This window comes from Diabrotica undecimpunctata, chromosome 10, assembly GCF_040954645.1.
Source record: "Diabrotica undecimpunctata isolate CICGRU chromosome 10, icDiaUnde3, whole genome shotgun sequence".
Taxonomy (NCBI): Eukaryota; Metazoa; Arthropoda; class Insecta; order Coleoptera; family Chrysomelidae; genus Diabrotica; species Diabrotica undecimpunctata.
The window spans coordinates 61,320,988-61,338,830 of record NC_092812.1 but is presented as its reverse complement, the minus strand read 5'-3'; positions in this window follow the sequence as shown (position 1 = coordinate 61,338,830).

Below are 17,843 nucleotides of genomic sequence, written 5' to 3'. Positions count from 1 at the left end.
GGAACATATTACTAAAGATGCTATTCCCAAGAGAAAAACAACCAATGAGCTGAGACTCATGGAATGGAATAGGGATGTGTTACTATAACATCAATTTAAGTTACAAGCAGTCTTTTACATTGAAAAAATTTATCTGTGTCCCTTTAAGGGTATAGAGTATACCCGTGATAACCCAACCAAAGGAGATATCACAATCATTATTAAAGAAAATATAAAATATTATGAAGAATTAGGCATGCATTACAAACTAAACTGTATAAATACACGCTTAATTTATTCTCTGCCTATACTTCTAATAAAAAAAAAACAATATAAAGAGTTTTTGGATAGTCTAGAAGCAATATACATTATAGGAAGAGTCTTCAATGCAAAGAACACTTATTGGGGTTACAAATTAACTTCTCCAAAAGAAAAGTTAAAACCTGTTAGCCATTAAAGAATACAGATGTGAACGGCAGACATATTATACCTGCAACATAGGGATAAAAAATATTTTTAATTCGTATAACTTGTTTCCCTTTGTAAATGAATATACTTTGGTTACCAATACCTCAATATCACTGGTTGATTTTGATATAATACATAAATATAATTTTCTCAAATTATAAAGCAACATATCAAAGAATACATACCAAAAAACAGATGCTAAAAAGACAAGTTATCCATTATGCCCTTTGTTTTGTCAACAGCAGTTTCAAAAGTAAATACCATTTTGTTCGGAAAAAATATCTTGGTATCATAGGTTGCAAATAAATTTAATAATTATAAAAATAAAATAGAAACCATAAATAAGAAAGGACATAGAAAATAATCACACAAGACTTTAAATACAATAGGAGGAGGAAAGTGCAATAATTAAATGGAATTAAAAATTATAACTTTTTAATTTAAAAATCAAAGTATTTATGTAAATAACACAAAAACATAAAAATATTTAATTCATATTGTTTCTCTGAGCTCATCCCATAACTTGGAAAATATTCTATTAGGTTAGCTGGAACATCTTCACCTTCATTGTTTACATTTGCATCAGGAAGTTGGATAACTTCTTTATTTTCCAACTTGTCTTCATTTCGATTTCTGGCTATATCATAGAGTATTGCTGTAGATTGTTTTCACTTTACAGGCAGTTCCATTAGATAAGCGCACGCTGGTTTAACAGTGATGGCTTTGACTCATCGTTACACCCCCTCTTCCTGGGAAAAAAAAATTTTGGAACAAAATTTTTTTATTTTTATTCCTTGCCAGGTACTTGGTTACCATAAAAAAAAATTTACAATACATCGAAATAAAAAATGTCCGCCCTAAAAAAAAAATATATCGTCTTCTTAAAAAAAATCGTCTTCCTCTCTCTTAAAAAAATGTCTTCCTTCGTGGGACTTCAATTATTGGTTTTTATCCTCAGCACCTGGTTCGGGAGTCTCAGTCTGTATTTTTTCCTTTATGCTGGGGCGGAATTAGTGAGAGCAGCGGGATTGACACTGGAATTGACTGGACTTTCTGAATTTTTGTGATGCCCATGGTTGGTTCATCGAAAAGGTTTTGGTGTGTTCCCAAATGGTGATATTAATTCTGGAACGGTGTATGGTGGCGGCGTAACTGTGCCGTCCATTTCTATGTCACTGTAATATATTTCTAATGTGTCTGACATTATATTTGAAGGTTACTGGAAAACTGTATTAAAATATACTGTTACTACTTGGTGTTGACTGTAAGTGCTTGGATTGATTAAGGAGTAGGGAAATCGGTAAATGCGGGTTTTAGGTCTTTGATATGAGCTGTTATTGTACGGTTTTTATCGTCGTGTTTTAATTTGAGCGTAATTTTAGATTTACATTTATATTTACTTATTTTGTTTTCTAAACTGTGACTGATCCTATACAAATTGTATTTCTCAAAAAGGAAATAAAGTATTATTATTATAAAATAGATAATTTTCTCTTCCATACTACAAAAGTTCTTTCTATTATGTTCCTGGTTCTAATATGGGACTCATAGTAATTCTCAGGATGTCCTTGTGGATTTGTTTAATGGGGTCAATGAAAATGGATAACCATAGTAACAGTCCATATCTAAAATTTCCATTTCTTAATTTTATTAGTAAGGCTGAGTTGTCCAATATTTGGGAATCATGTGCAGAACCAGGCCCCATGTCCATAATTTTCATATTTGAATCACAAATCACTTGGCATTTAATGAAAAGCAGACTTTTCCGAAATATTTCGCATTATTTCTGCCCCGTTAGTTGATTTTATTGTGCGTGCAGTCAATAACTCTTTGAAAACGTGCTATGCCTTAAATCCTTGCTGCAATTTTAATATTTTCTCTTCATTTTGCTTTCCTGCTAAATGTCTCACAGTTATAACTACCTGTTGCAAGACTCCTCAGAATTAAGAGTACATCTTCACTTCAGATAATACCCTTTATTTTCATAGCATATAAGCTATATTTTAGCTGCATACATTTAAATTACACATGCAAAGTAAATAAACAAAATACATTGACAAGTGACAACGTTAACGAAAAGGCAACCAGAACCAGAATCATCGAGCAAAAAGACAAAAGAGGGAATCTAATCGTTATGAAAAGGCGACCAAAAAAGTGGCCTCTGATGGCGGACATATCCGGAAATGCGAATGCGCCAAATTTAAATTTTCCGACACTTATTAACAGTAGCTATAAAATAGTTTTCAGAATGTGTCTTAGACGAGAAAATTTTAATTAAATATTAACGATAACAGTCTAAAATGTGAAACAATTGTTAAAAAACTTCAATATAAATAAGATTTCATGTGACAGTTGGGACACATAATAACATAACCCAACTAAATTTGATTTCTTGAACAAGAAAAGACTCTCTTTCCTTGTTTAATTTGGCCTCTCAAGATGGCACTTCCTGTCTAACAATATTTTTGCCCCCACTACCTTTACATTCCCTCTTTTGTCTTTTTGCTCGATGACCAGAATATAGCCGCGCGCAAATATCAACCATGGAACATAATATTTCGGTTTGGCAGTGTTGGCATGTTTTTATAATGTATTTGCACAGAATAATTGAAAAAATAAGTACGCGCATCTCGTTCGCGTAGACGGAATCAGCCATCTTTTAGTCGGAACCAGTGCTGTTCAGTGACATTTTATCTTGTGTGCATAGAAAAATTAACCAGGTTTAATTTATTTACGGCAACTATAGATATAATAACTATTTTATTCGTACTTTTAGTAGAAGAATAGATTAAATTATTTCAAATGTACTAAATTATTAATCTCTAAAAATTTAAATTACAGTTCTGTCAAAGAATAATAAACAATCAGAATGCCCACTCTGCTTGAAAAAATAAGTACGCGCAACTCGTTCGCGCAGACGGAATCAGCCATGTTTTAAACGGAACCAGTGCTGTTCAGTGACATTTTATTTGGTGTGCATAGAAAAATTTACCCGGTTTATTTATTTACGGCAACTATGGACATAATATGCACTATTTTATTCGTACTTTTAGTTGAAGAATAGATTAAGTTATTTCAAATGTACTAAATTATTAATCTCCAAAAATTTAAAATACAGTTCTGTAGTAGCTTGTCACAAATTTCTCAATTCGAGTCTATGTTTCCGTTTAAAATATGGCGATCGCGGGCTGACAAACTTCAAAAGCGGCATCTGAGAGTGGGCATTCTGATTGTTATTTATTCTGTGCTGTGGCTGTGGTATTTGTATGCTTCAAATATAAAGAGAGAAAACGATTAAAAAATATATTTTGATTAAGTATATTATTTTATGAAGAATTCTGCAGTTTTTAAATTCATATAAAACAAGAACTAGTAAATATTTGTTTCTTTCGACATTCATAGCGCAATCCAGCAACTGGTGTTTTGAGGATTGCCAAATCTATCCGCTAATCTATCAAAGGGCAATTGCCAATAAAGTGTAATAATTCATCTAAAAAAAAAACAAATATTTACTCGTTCTTGTTTTACATAAATTAAAAGATTGCAGACTTCATAAAATAATAATGTACTTTTTAAAAGTTTCTCTCTTTATATTTGAAGCATCATATACACTACTACAAAAACATGTCAACACTGCCAAACCAAAATATTTTGTTCCATGGTTGACATTTACAGTTACAAAATATGTAGAGAACAAAAAATTTACCTGCAAAGAGCTTTCATTTGTCTTGGTCTTTCACTGTTCCTTGTACCAGACCCTTTTTTCTATATTTACAAACTTTTCATTTTTCAGCTAGCTTACTATTTTTCATTTTCCAAACAGTCAAAGTGACATTATGTGAGATCTGACAGTTGCGTTCCGTTTCATTGGGTGCGTTCAGATAATCTGTGACTGGAAAGCTGATTCAGCGCCACCTCGATGACAAACCGCTGTTAAATTTAACAAATTATAATCGTAACAAACGCCGGTTGGGTTTTAAAAAAGGCTTCGTATAATTCACAATTTTACCACTTGCCTCATAATCCTTGCTTTTTCACTCCATATAAATATTTTGATACAATTTATCGTCAAAATGCATGTTGCCAGTATAACAAAATTTATTGTTTAGAATAAAACTTAACCTTATTGTGTAAATGTTATTTATCGGATGTAATAATTTGTAATGCATATTTGAATATATTTAATGCTGGACTGAAATTTTCAAGTGAAATATCTAAAGTTAATGTGTTGATATATTTCTTCTGTTGGCAACAATGAAAGTGGCATCACAACATTGCACAAAAATAGCTCTGATGTAAACAGATCGGGCTAGGCAAAAGATATGCCATGCAAAAAGGACTTGCATGGTTTAGATGTAAAGCCCTTTTTAGAATTTTTCGCTCGAAAAGTTTAAACAGTTCTTGGTTTTAGCGTTTAAGAGTCCACGTTTCTGCTGCATATGTTAACAATGGCCTGATTGGTGTTCTATATACGACCAGTTTTATTTTCTTGTGTAGTTTTGAGGCCATTTTCCTCTCAGGTCGTAGTAACACTTATCAACCAGCATTATCTTTTAATTTTTTCGTTGACCTTGTTCTTTAGTCGGTAATGACTATGAAGGTGTCCAAACCTTTCAGTTCAATATCATCCGTTATTTGTCAAGGTATCTGATTATTTGACATAGCGGAGCACATTATACATTTTGTATTTTGGGTATTCATTTTTTTGTCCCAATTTTAGTGTAGCTGTTTTTAACGAGTCTGTGCTCGTTAAGGTTATAGCCAGTAATCATATCAATATCATCTCCATATATAACGACTTGTACAGTTTTATTAAAGATTCTAAAAAAATACATAAATGAGATGCTTCAACAGCAGATTAATTATTGCGGAAACGAAAACAAAAATCTGCATTTTACATGCAAAAGAATCAATATTCTTAAGAAAATACCAAACTTGAGGGTCTTACTGCGTGAACTGTGTGCAAAAGATGAACCAGATTGATTAAATAGTTTTTGCAAAAACTTGATTATAGGATTTTTTAAAAAAAGAGCTAATTTGTAACGCTGGTCCAGATAATTTGACTGAAATCCGTGGTTTATTCACATTTTTAATGCTTCAAATGCTTCTATAAATTTTTGGTCAGAATAGATGTTTGATTTTAGAAGCTCCCAGATAAAATAATCGTTTGGAGCTAGATCTCAAGATCTCGGAGGCCATTTAATATTACAGTTAGGTCCAATCAAACAATTATTAAAGCTGTTTTGGGGAATTCCTTAACCAGTTATTATGCGCAGGGCATCCATCCATTTTGAGTATGGCTTTCAATAATATCGTCAGGCTTTCTTGACGACCAAATCTAATAAATTTGAACATTTGGTGAATTATTTATTGTAATGTACATTCATCATTAATCAAAATGTTATTAAAAAATTGTCTGTCTGCATTAGCCCTCTCTAAAATTTCATAATAAAATTCCGCTCGTCTTTCAGCATCTCCTTCTCTTAGGTCTTGATGACATTGAAATTTATATGAACGGAATTTATTCCTTTTCAAAATTGTTAAGGCCGTGGAATTATAAATATTAAACTGGTCTACAAATATTCCGAGAACTTATTCTAGGATTTTCTACTCTGCTGTTAATACATTTATTTCATTTTTATTTTTTAAATTTCTTGTCATCTCAGCAATATTGTTTGTACAGGTACAATTACAAAACACGGTCCTAGTATTTTGTAAAATCCTTTGAATGGTTGAATTACTTGGAATTGATCTATTACGATATCTACGCTAAATAAAGAACCGACACTTCGCGCACTATTGCCCGACTAAAACATTTTTATTACTGCTACTTTCTCCTCAACTGAGTACATTTTTTAATCTATTTTATTGTTTTTTAAACAATAAATCTTGTCAAATATCAGAAACATCAATATGACCAAACGCAACACGTCATAGACATTCTTGCACTGCGTGTGGTCTGACTTTTAGGAGTGGCCTGAAAAATTTATCTTTTGCAGTACGGAATAGATTTCAGTCCTATAGTTTGTCCACCATGACTTTTGGTGTAAAATAATTAGGGAAGCAGGAATTAAACAATTTACAATTTCCCATTGTTTCCTATAGACGATGATTCATCGCCCTATATATTAGCAAATTTTGTGCAGTAGAACCTGAGATTTTTCCGAGCGCTAGTTGGCTACACTCATTCCTTTTACTCTATTTGGAAACAAAGTACTCTTTGTTTGCAGCATTCCTGTTTAAACAATTTTTAATAATTTTGTTTGCTAAAATCTTGACTTTTATTATAAAAGATTGGTTAATTTCAATTCTTAATGTTAATTAACGTAAACGTGATTAAAAAAAGAGGCTATCTTGGCTCCTCAGGGTCGTAGAAGAGCCTTTTTTCTTTTTTAAAAAGTTGTGGTTGCGTTTTAACCAGTTTTCCGAATATTTTTTGCTATTTAATTTGATTCCATAGGTAAATAGTATACGTCTTCGGAAAGAAAATACGTCCCGGATTGTTGATAGCCATTCAGTGAAATTATCTGGACCAGCCATACAAATTGGCCATTTTTTCAAAAAATCAAATTAATTATCAAAAAATCAAAACAAATTAAATTTTGCAAAACTATATAACCAATCTGGTTCATCATTTGCACACAGTTCAAACACAGTAAGGCTCTCAAGTTCAGGTACACTTAAACAAATTTTAATAAATAATAAAGTTATTAACAATATTAAAAAAAGCGATTTTGTTGTTCATTTTGCAATATCTTTTTTGTTTATTAACCGATTTTAATTTAGCAAATCTCATTTTGTGTCTGTTTTTTCTCTAAATAGACAAAGTTTTTAAGTTATGAGCAAAATAATGAGTTTGTCGTTTTGTTTGTTTATTTAAAAATAGTTTAACTGAAAAATTGCGTGTAGGAATTTCTAGATTAGAGTCTTTTTGTAATATTTCATACTACACATTTCAACTGTCAAATCCAACAGTTGTGATGAAAAAACGTTTCATTTTTTAACTTGATTGGTCTATAAATGTTAATAATCGGCGATGAGTGGTAATACTAATTTGACAGTTGTCTAACTTTGCCTCGATCTTATAGGCGTTTACAATCAATTGTAGTTTAATCCCATAAAAAGTAATATCTAACGTAAACTTGCCACAAGAAAGTAGTTTCAGAACCTTTTTATACAAATTTTCTCTCCAACTTCCGGCAATGGAGCGAAAAAAGTATTCTTATATTGCTAATTAAATTGTTGAAGGAAAGTTTAAAACAGTGACATTAAAAAACTGAGTTCATAAATAAAGTTTCCATTTATTAAGCAATTTTAACAAGCTATTTAACCACATATTGTTATTGAAGAAAGTTTTAATTTAAACTGTATCTTTCATTAATCCTATAATTGCCTCAACTGATAAATATACTCATTAAGATGCATGATTATAAAATCGAACCGTAGTAAATTATAGTTCGCTATTTACCATCTTTAAATGCATACATATCAGTATATGAGCTAGCAACGCCCGAAAACACATGACTTTAGCATGATTTTAGTTAGATAAGGTTGCATTTTATCACCAATACCAGAGATATGAAGAAAAATAAGATAAATACAAAATTAAAGGTATAAGTTAAAAAAGTATATAGTTTTTGAAAACCAAATTACCAAATCAATAAAATAAAGAAATGCTGGAGTGAGTACTGGATGGATACGATTACGAGCATACACTAATTTGGAATCTTAATTTGTTTACTAGGGCGGTAAAAAGGAAAATAAGATCGAAATCTACAATAGTTTTGGGATATTTATAGGAAAATCTGACAATATTATTACATATATCTTACTGGTATTTATCGGAAGATGTGATAGTTTGAGACATGCTAAAATCGAGTGATAAAACTGTACTAGGTCTTACGACTATACATGGAAAAATTTTATGTGTTATTTCTACCTCTTATAGCCAAACAGTGTAATGCTTTATGTGGAACATACACCAGGTAGAAATTCCCTATCCAGTAATTTTAAATTGTCTATATTAGGTGACTAAAAAAAAGATAAATTACTTTTTACAAACAAGTAAATATGATTAATATGTAGACTAGGTATGTTTTATATAAATAAATTTTGGAAAATAGATAAATATATTACAATATAGATGTAACAATTAGTATCAAACAAAATATATACAGTACATCTAAAATCTCGAGTAACCATTAGTAAGAAAATTAAAACTGCATAAATCACATCATCTGCTCAGCAAGAGAATCAATAATTTAGGTTTATGATCAAAACAACATTTAGAAGAGGAAAATGTTATTCTTAGACCAAACACTTTTGGCTACTACTACTCATCTGAATAAATATTGCTTTATAGATTATACAACTTGAAAATACTTTTCATTCTAGCTTAAAAATTTCCAATAATATCAAAATAACTTATCAAAGTTCTAAAAATCACCACAAGCTTGTGAACTGCAACATAATCTCTAAGGGTTATAATTTTTTTTGTAATTTTCCTCTTTTTATAGTTTGATAAAAATTCTGATAAAAATTTTGATTTCTACCAAAAATAACATATATGGTGCGTTAGGGTACGTTCAAAACGGAAATCATCGCATCGTATCCTCGCCTAGAGCATAGCAGTGACAGTGAACCGTCGCATTTAAAATAATACATTTATTTATTACAGACGAATGTTAAGAATTCCATGGGTACAAAGAGTTACTAATGTTGAGGTACTTCGTCGCATGTGTAAACAAAAAGAATTACTAAGAATAATCAAAGAGAGGAAAATGCAATACTTGGGTCACGTGTTGAGATGCGAAAGATACGAATTACTTCAAGTTATACTGGAAGGAAAAGTACTGGGCAAAAGATCAGTTGGAAGACGCCAGAACTCGTGGCTGAAAGACCTGAGGAGATTGTTCTACCAGTCATCCGCAGAAATCTTTCGCGCAGCAGTTTCCAAAACTACAATTGTCATTTGGATCGCCATCCTTCGAAAGGAGGTTACGACCCTATGGTCGGAGCGAGGCTCGGCGCCTCGTTATGAGCGCCCACTCACGTTCAATGATACGGAGCCTACTGAGAATGCAAATAATGCTATTAAAAATATCTGCGTTTTGAATTGCGTGGCAACGACGCAGCAGAGCGCAGTGCGGTTGGACGCATTGTGTAGCGTAACTTTGCTGTTGTTCCCATACTCAATTGCTTACAAGTTACAGATCTTTTGAAGAATAGTTTTGTGTACTTTTTCGATATCTTGCAAGAACAAAAAACAACGGGTTTGTCAGTTCCCTAGGTAACTAAAAAGTGAAAGTTGCTGGTTTTGTTGACGGGAAGGGTGTGGAAATTCGTTTCACGAGATTACACGATGAACCCTTCTTGTTGCCTTTCAATCTGCATGAAGCTACCCTAAGAAGATACCGAAGTTGTGACTGGGTGCAACGCACAAGTTCATCCTGTTTACTACACAAAACTGTGTAACTGTCATCCTTCAGCTAACCAACTCACCAAATGTAGCCACTGAACACGTACAAGCAGTTCTTAGGGTTCTTCGACGGTGCTGCGAGAAGTGTATACCTTACAAAAAGGAGTAACCTGAAGAAAATAATGTTGAAATTCAGTTCTAAATCCGAAGGGAGTGTACATTCTACATTTCCTTGGATAGATAATACGTCTTGCCATGTTTTCTGTCTCTGCTCTCATAACATGTGCAACGTATTTTAATATTTATATATTAGTCGGTAAATTTTTGATCACCCCTTTTAAATGCTAATACAAATTCGAGAAATATATTTTGTATAATTACTGCTTTAACTTAAAGAGAACACCATTTTATAATTATTATACATCATAGAACAGCTATTCCTTTGAAGTAGACTTTTTAAATTTATTTTAGATTGAAATTCCAAATACACAATGAATCTGATGTCCCATAAAAAGTTTAAACAATTAAGAATTGTTAAACAAGGGTTTAAGTTTTAAATTTTTGATTATAGTCAAATTTTATTCTGCAATTGATTAATTGCACTCAGTTGCAAATAATTTACTTAAAATAGGTATTGGGAATGTTTAAAAATGATGTATGTTTTGAAATTACAATAAAAAGCAGGGCATTCCATCAAAAAATTATAGGTTAATATGATTGATTTATCTTGAGATATCCGTGTTTATATCGTGACAATTTTTAATATTCTTATCTGTTTTCTAGTAGACTTCTTTCTGTTGAGCATGAAATATCCTGTATGTAATGCTCAACTGTTTCAGAACAATACCCTGTACATTATGAATGCTCAATCAAATATATAAGGATAATATTAAAATCTATGAGACACAACATTATTTCATATCTTAATTGAAGATATATTTATACAAAAAATATTACAATAAATATGTTATTGGCTAAAAAAAATAAAACAGTAGAGATAAAATGGTATAAAAGATAAAGCATTATAATCTGCTATATATAAAGTGGGCCAAGCCACGGCAGAATAACGTAATGGAGTGTCAAATTTGAAATAGTGGTGAGATGGATCAAAAGGATACGAGTGGATTTATGATTGGCAAATTCAGCTCGTGTGAAGTCAAGAATGTCTAATATCAGAAGTTCCAAAGGGCATACGAACGTGCATATCAGCAAAATATTCTCCAAGAAAATGAGGAGAAAACTCATAAAAGTTCAGAATTCAATCTATTGTTGAAAGCAGCAGGTGTAATAATGCATTGCAATGGCTTTTTCTGGCAAATTTGACCGCTTGAGAAACGAAAAGGAAATTAAAATTAAAATTCAAAGGATATTAAAATATAGCCCCGACTATACCATACTACGTCAAAAGTACAGTATATTGTTGAAAGCAGCAGGTGTAATAATGCATTGCAATGGCTTTTTCTGGCAAATTTGACCGCTTGAGAAACGAAAAGGAAATTAAAATTAAAATTCAAAGGATATTAAAATATAGCCCTGACTATACCATACTACGTCAAAAGTACAGTCTATTGTTGAAAGCAGCAGGTGTAATAATGCATTGCAATGGCTTTTTCTGGCAAATTTGACCGCTTGAGAAACGAAAAGGAAATTAAAATTAAAATTCAAAGGATATTAAAATATAGCCCTGACTATAGCATTAATTTTTATAATTGTCTCCCGTTTCATACCGCTGTCGCGGCTTTGGGAGTATAGCAGGGTAGTCTGCTATATCTAGGGCCTACGGTATACAAGGAAGGTAACCTTGTTGAAGGTAGCCTTCAACCGTCTATTATTACCCCTGGTTTTACCCAAGGTACTCATTTTTATTCAGGCTGAGTCGACCTGGGGCCTATAGACATTTTTAAAATGTCTAGATGTTCTTGCCAGCGGTGGGATTCGAACTCCGGACCACCGGCTTGCGAGGCAAGCATCCTACCGCTTGCGCTACGAAGGCCCTGACTATACCATACTACGTCAAAAGTACAGTCTATTGTTGAAAGCAGCAGGTGTAATAATGCATTGCAATGGCTTTTTCTGGCAAATTTGACCGCTTGAGAAACGAAAAGGAAATTCAAATTAAAATTCAAAGGATATTAAAATATAGCCTCGACTATACCATACTACGTCAAAAGTAGAAGACAGTTGATAAAAGGAAAAAAAACGGGTAAACATTACTTCAGAGAAAAGTTTAACCATAATTATCACCGATGTTAGTTCCAGCACAATATCTAAACCAGAATCCTACAGTAGCCTCGGAATATAATAATAATAATAATAGTCTCCCGTTTTATACCGCTTAGCGGCTTTGGGAGTATAGCAGGGTAGTCTGCTATATCTAGGGCCTACGGTATACAAGGAAGGTAACATGGCCAGTGCTACGCTTCAACCACCTATTATTACCCCTGGTTTTACCCAAGGTACTCATTTTATTCAATGCTGAAATGACTAATACGTTAAGATCTTACATCATTTTTGGTATTCGGAGACGCTCTCTTTTTCAATGTTTAGAATTCAGCTATTGTTGAACACAAAAGGTGTTATAATGCATTGCAACGGCTTTTTCTGTCAAATTTAACCGCTTAAAAAATGAGAAGGATATACAGATTAAAATTCAAAAGATATTAAAATATCGACCCGATTATACGATACCTTGTCAAAAGTAGAAGACAATTGATAAAAGGACAAAAAGGACCTTTAGCCATAAATATTGACCGAGATTATTAGAAACTACTGTAAAAATTATTTGTATTATTCGTCAAGTCAGTGCTGAAATGTAAATAATATAGAGGGAATCAAATATTCTCAATTGAAACATGTATAGCTACTACATTTTCCTAATGGACTGAATATTTCCATATATGAAATACATTTTGACCGTTATTAACAATTTTAAAGTCCGTACAATTCTGGATTATAGAAACTATAAGATGTCAACAATTTCAGAAATGTTCCTTAATATTTGCAATGTTCCAGGAATTGTACGGTGTGAATTTGGTTATAGTCGTCTTAATGTGGTTTTTTTTATATTCAAATGTGTAACGACCCCTTCTTGTTTAAATGTGAAAAAGAGAGCCTCTCCGAAAACCAAAAATGATGTAAGATCTTACTACGTATCAGTCATTTCAGCATTGAATATTCCGAGGCTACTGTAGTATTCTGATTTAGATATTGTGCTGGAACTAATATCAGTGATAATTCTGGTTTAGGGTTTCTTCGAAGTAATTTTTACCAGTCTTTTTTTCCTTTTATCAACTGTCTTCTAGTTCTGACGCAGTATCGTATAATCAGGTCGATTTTTAATATTTTTTGAGCTTTAATCTGTATATCCTTCTCATTTTTTAAGTGGTCAAGTTTGACAGAAAAAGCCGTTGCAATGCATTATAAGACCTTTTGTGTTCAACAATAGCTGAATTCTAAACATTGAAAAAGAGAGCCTCTCCGAATACCAAAAATGATGTAAGACCTTAACGTATTAGTCATTTCAGCATTGAATATTCCGAGGCTACTGTAGGATTCTGGTTTAGATATTGTGCTGGAACTAACATTGGTGATAATTATGGTTAAACTTTTTCTCTGAAGTAATTTTTACCCGTTTTTTTTTTTTCCTTTTATCAACTGTCTTCTACTTTTGACGTAGTATGGTATAGTCGAGGCTATATTTTAATATCCTTTGAATTTTAATTTGAATTTCCTTTTCGTTTCTCAAGCGGTCAAATTTGCCAGAAAAAGCCATTGCAATGCATTATTACACCTGCTGCTTTCAACAATAGACTGTACTTTTGACGTAGTATGGTATAGTCAGGGCTAAACTCCATTCGCTTAGCTCGGACAAATTTTGACAGATTCATTGTCGGAAACCTACAACACAACAATTCCTACTTCTCAGTATTAATAGCTCAAGTATCCTGCTATTACAGACTTCTTTCTTTAAAAAAAGAAGAATTATTCTAAATAGTCGAAGTGTATACTAAACCCATCAAATTTTGGGTAGTATATATTTAAAAAATATATATTTAGTTGTTATAATTTAACATAACTATTTATTATATGGTGCAGATAAATAAATATTGATTGTCGGTAATTTGCAAACTTCTATTTTATTTACTATTTAGTTTGTTTACTATTAATATTGGCTATGAGTACGGGTGCTTGGTTGTATAGTAATTTCCAGCCACTTTTAGTCTGTCAAAAAGTAACTAACTTCGCAAAAAAATAATTACTAAATTCACTAGACAGTTCGGACTGGGATTAGCGAACCGAGTTTATATTTTAATATCCTTTGAATTTTAATTTTAATTTCCTTTTCGTTTTTCAAGCGGTCAAATTTGCCAGAAAAAGCCATTGCAATGCATTATTACACCTGCTGCTTTCAACAATAGACTGTACTTTTGACGTAGTATGGTATAGTCAGGGCTATATTTTAATATCCTTTGAATTTTAATTTTAATTTCCTTTTCGTTTCTCAAGCGGTCAAATTTGCCAGAAAAAGCCATTGCAATGCATTATTACACCTGCTGCTTTCAACAATAGACTGTACTTTTGACGTAGTATGGTATAGTCAGGGCTATATTTTAATATCCTTTGAATTTTAATTTTAATTTCCTTTTCGTTTCTCAAGCGGTCAAATTTGCCAGAAAAAGCCATTGCAATGCATTATTACACCTGCTGCTTTCAACAATAGACTGTACTTTTGACGTAGTATGGTATAGTCAGGGCTATATTTTAATATCCTTTGAATTTTAATTTTAATTTCCTTTTCGTTTCTCAAGCGGTCAAATTTGCCAGAAAAAGCCATTGCAAAGCATTATTACACCTGCTGCTTTCAACAATAGACTGAATTCTGAACTTTCATGAGTTTTCTCCTCATTTTCTTGGAGAATATTTTGCTGATATGCACGTTCGTATGCCCTTTGGAACTTCTGATATTAGACATTCTTGACTTCACACGAGCTGAATTTGCCAATCATAAATCCACTCGTATCCTTTTGATCCATCTCACCACTATTTCAAATTTGACACTCCATTACGTTATTCTGCCGTGGCTTGGCCCACTTTATATATAACAGATTATAATGCTGTATCTTTTATACCATTTTATCTCTACTGTTTTATTTTTTTTAGCCAATAACATATTTATTGTAATATTTTTTGTATAAATATATCTTTGGGTAAAGGGACACGCAGGTATAACAGGTAATGAAATAGTAGATACCTTAGCAAAAACAGCCCCAACATCAGGAGAAGAACTAAATCTTAAACTACCCCCGTCCGACCTATTCTTAAACCAAAGAAACAAAATAAATGAGATGTGGCAAAACCTACACAACGCTTCAACAACCGGAACAAACTTTTGTAAACACCAGCAAAGAATTCCCAGAAAACCATGGTTTCACAAAATACCAAACAGAAACTTTGTTGCCACAATAAATCGAGTACGTGCTAATCATGCACTAACACCTTATTATAAGCACAAAATGAAAATTACAGACGATCCACTGTGTAGTTGTGGTAAAATGGGTACATTAGTACATGTTTTACTTGAATGTCCAATAAATAATGTAAACATTAATCAACTATACAAAAACTTAATTCACTACAAGATAAACCTTCCAATAGACCTAAATTGTATTATTTTTTCAGGAAATAATGATATCCTTTATGTACTTCATCAACACATCATAAACTGTAAACTAAAACTGTAAAATTACTAACCAATTTTGTATACAATTCTGCGAAAGAAACTAAACGTAAAGCACACAAAGAGGGCTGAAACCTCCGAGGGGATGAACCGGGTTGACGCCCTAGCGCGAAAAAAAAAAAAATAAATAAAATAAAAAAAATAAAAAAAAAAAAAATAAAAAAAAAAAAAAATTAAAAAAAAAAAAATTAAAAAAAAAAAAAAAATGTATATATATATATGTATATATATATATATATATATATATATATATATATATATATAAACACCTTACACATTTTATATATTACTAACAAAACAAATGAATACATCATGCTCAGGTCTGATACTATGAAACATGTTACACAAATTAATGATTCAATCTAACATAGTCTGGCTAATTGGTTCTCGCCAAAGCCATAAATTCCACGGAAAAAAAAAAAAATATATATATCTTCAATTAAGATATCAAATAATGTTGTGCCTCATAGATTTTAATATTATCCTTATATATTTGATTGAGCATTCATAATGTACAGGGTATTGTTCTGAAACAGTTGAGCATTACATACAGGATATTTCATGCTCAACAGAAAGAAGTCTACTAGAAAACAGATAAGAATATTAAAAATTGTCACGATATAAACACGGATATCTCAAGATAAATCAATCATATTAACCTATAATTTTTTGATGGAATGCCCTGCTTTTTATTGTAATTTCAAAACATACATCATTTTTAAACATTCCCAATACCTATTTTAAGTTAATTATTTGCAACTGATTGCAATTAATCAATTGCAGAATAAAATTTGACTATAATCAAAAATTTAAAACTTAAACCCTTGTTTAACACTTCTTAATTGTTTAAACTTTTTATGGGACATCAGATTCATTGTGTATTTGGAATTTCAATCTAAAATAAATTTAAAAAGTCTACTTCAAAGGAATAGCTGTTCTATGATGTATAATAATTATAAAATGGTGTTCTCTTTAAGTTAAAGCAGTAATTATACAAAATATATTTCTCGAATTTGTATTAGCATTTAAAAGGGGTGATCAAAAATTTACCGACTAATATATATATATATTAAAATACGTTGCACATGTTATGAGAGCAGAGACAGAAAACATGGCAAGACGTATTATCTATCCAAGGAAATGTAGAATGCCGAAGATTACGAGGAAGATCCTCAACAAAATGGGTGGACGAAATTACAGGAATATGATAAAGACCTATGAATGAGCTAAAATAAATGACAAAATACAGAGAACTTTGGAGGTGAATAATATTGACATCACGATGACATCTCCACAGTTAGTTCCAGGACAATATCTAAACCAGAATCCTACAGTAGCCTCGGAATATTAAATGCTGAAATGACTGATACGTAATAAGACCCTTACATTATTTTTGGTTTTCGGAGAGGCTCTCTTTTTCACATTTAAACACGAAGGAGCTTTTAAACATTTGAATATAAAGAAAACAATCACATTAAGATGACTATAACTTAAGCTATTAACTTAATTCACACCGTAAAATGCCTGGAACACTGCAAATATTAAGGAACATTTCTGAAATTGTTGACATCTTATAGTTTCTATAACCCAAAATGTTACTCACCTTAAAATTGTTAATAACGGTCAAAATCTATTCCAGATATAGAAATATTCAGTCCGTTAGGAGAATATAGTAGCTATACATGTTTCAATAGAGAATATTTGATTCATTCTAAAGTATTTACATTTCTGAACTGACTTGGCGAATAATACAAATAATTTTTACAGTAGTTTCTAATAATCAAATATACATAGTTTTTTTAATGTCTCAGCATAAAAATTAGAGTAAATTTGAAGAATAGATCTTATAAAAGAAGATTTATACCAATATTTAAACAAGATTATGCACATAGTTTACTTATATCAAGCTGACTAGTACTGATTGAGTACGAAAAATTATGTTAATGGAAGGTGATTAAAACGATCAAAACCAAATCTAATACTGTACTAAAAACGTTTTAGTCTTGGTCGTTTTGTTTTATATTTGAAGTACAAAATTATGACATCTAACAGTCCTATGATTTTAAAATATCCTTTATTGTGCAGATCAAAAGAACCCGAATATGAAAAACTTGTAGTTATATGGTTTAACTGTACTGGATCGTAAATTAATACTTTCTTCAATAAAACAAAATCCCAATATTCTTAAAATCCATTTAAAACGCTGGGAAATATTTTGAAGGTAAAAATAGAATTGTAATT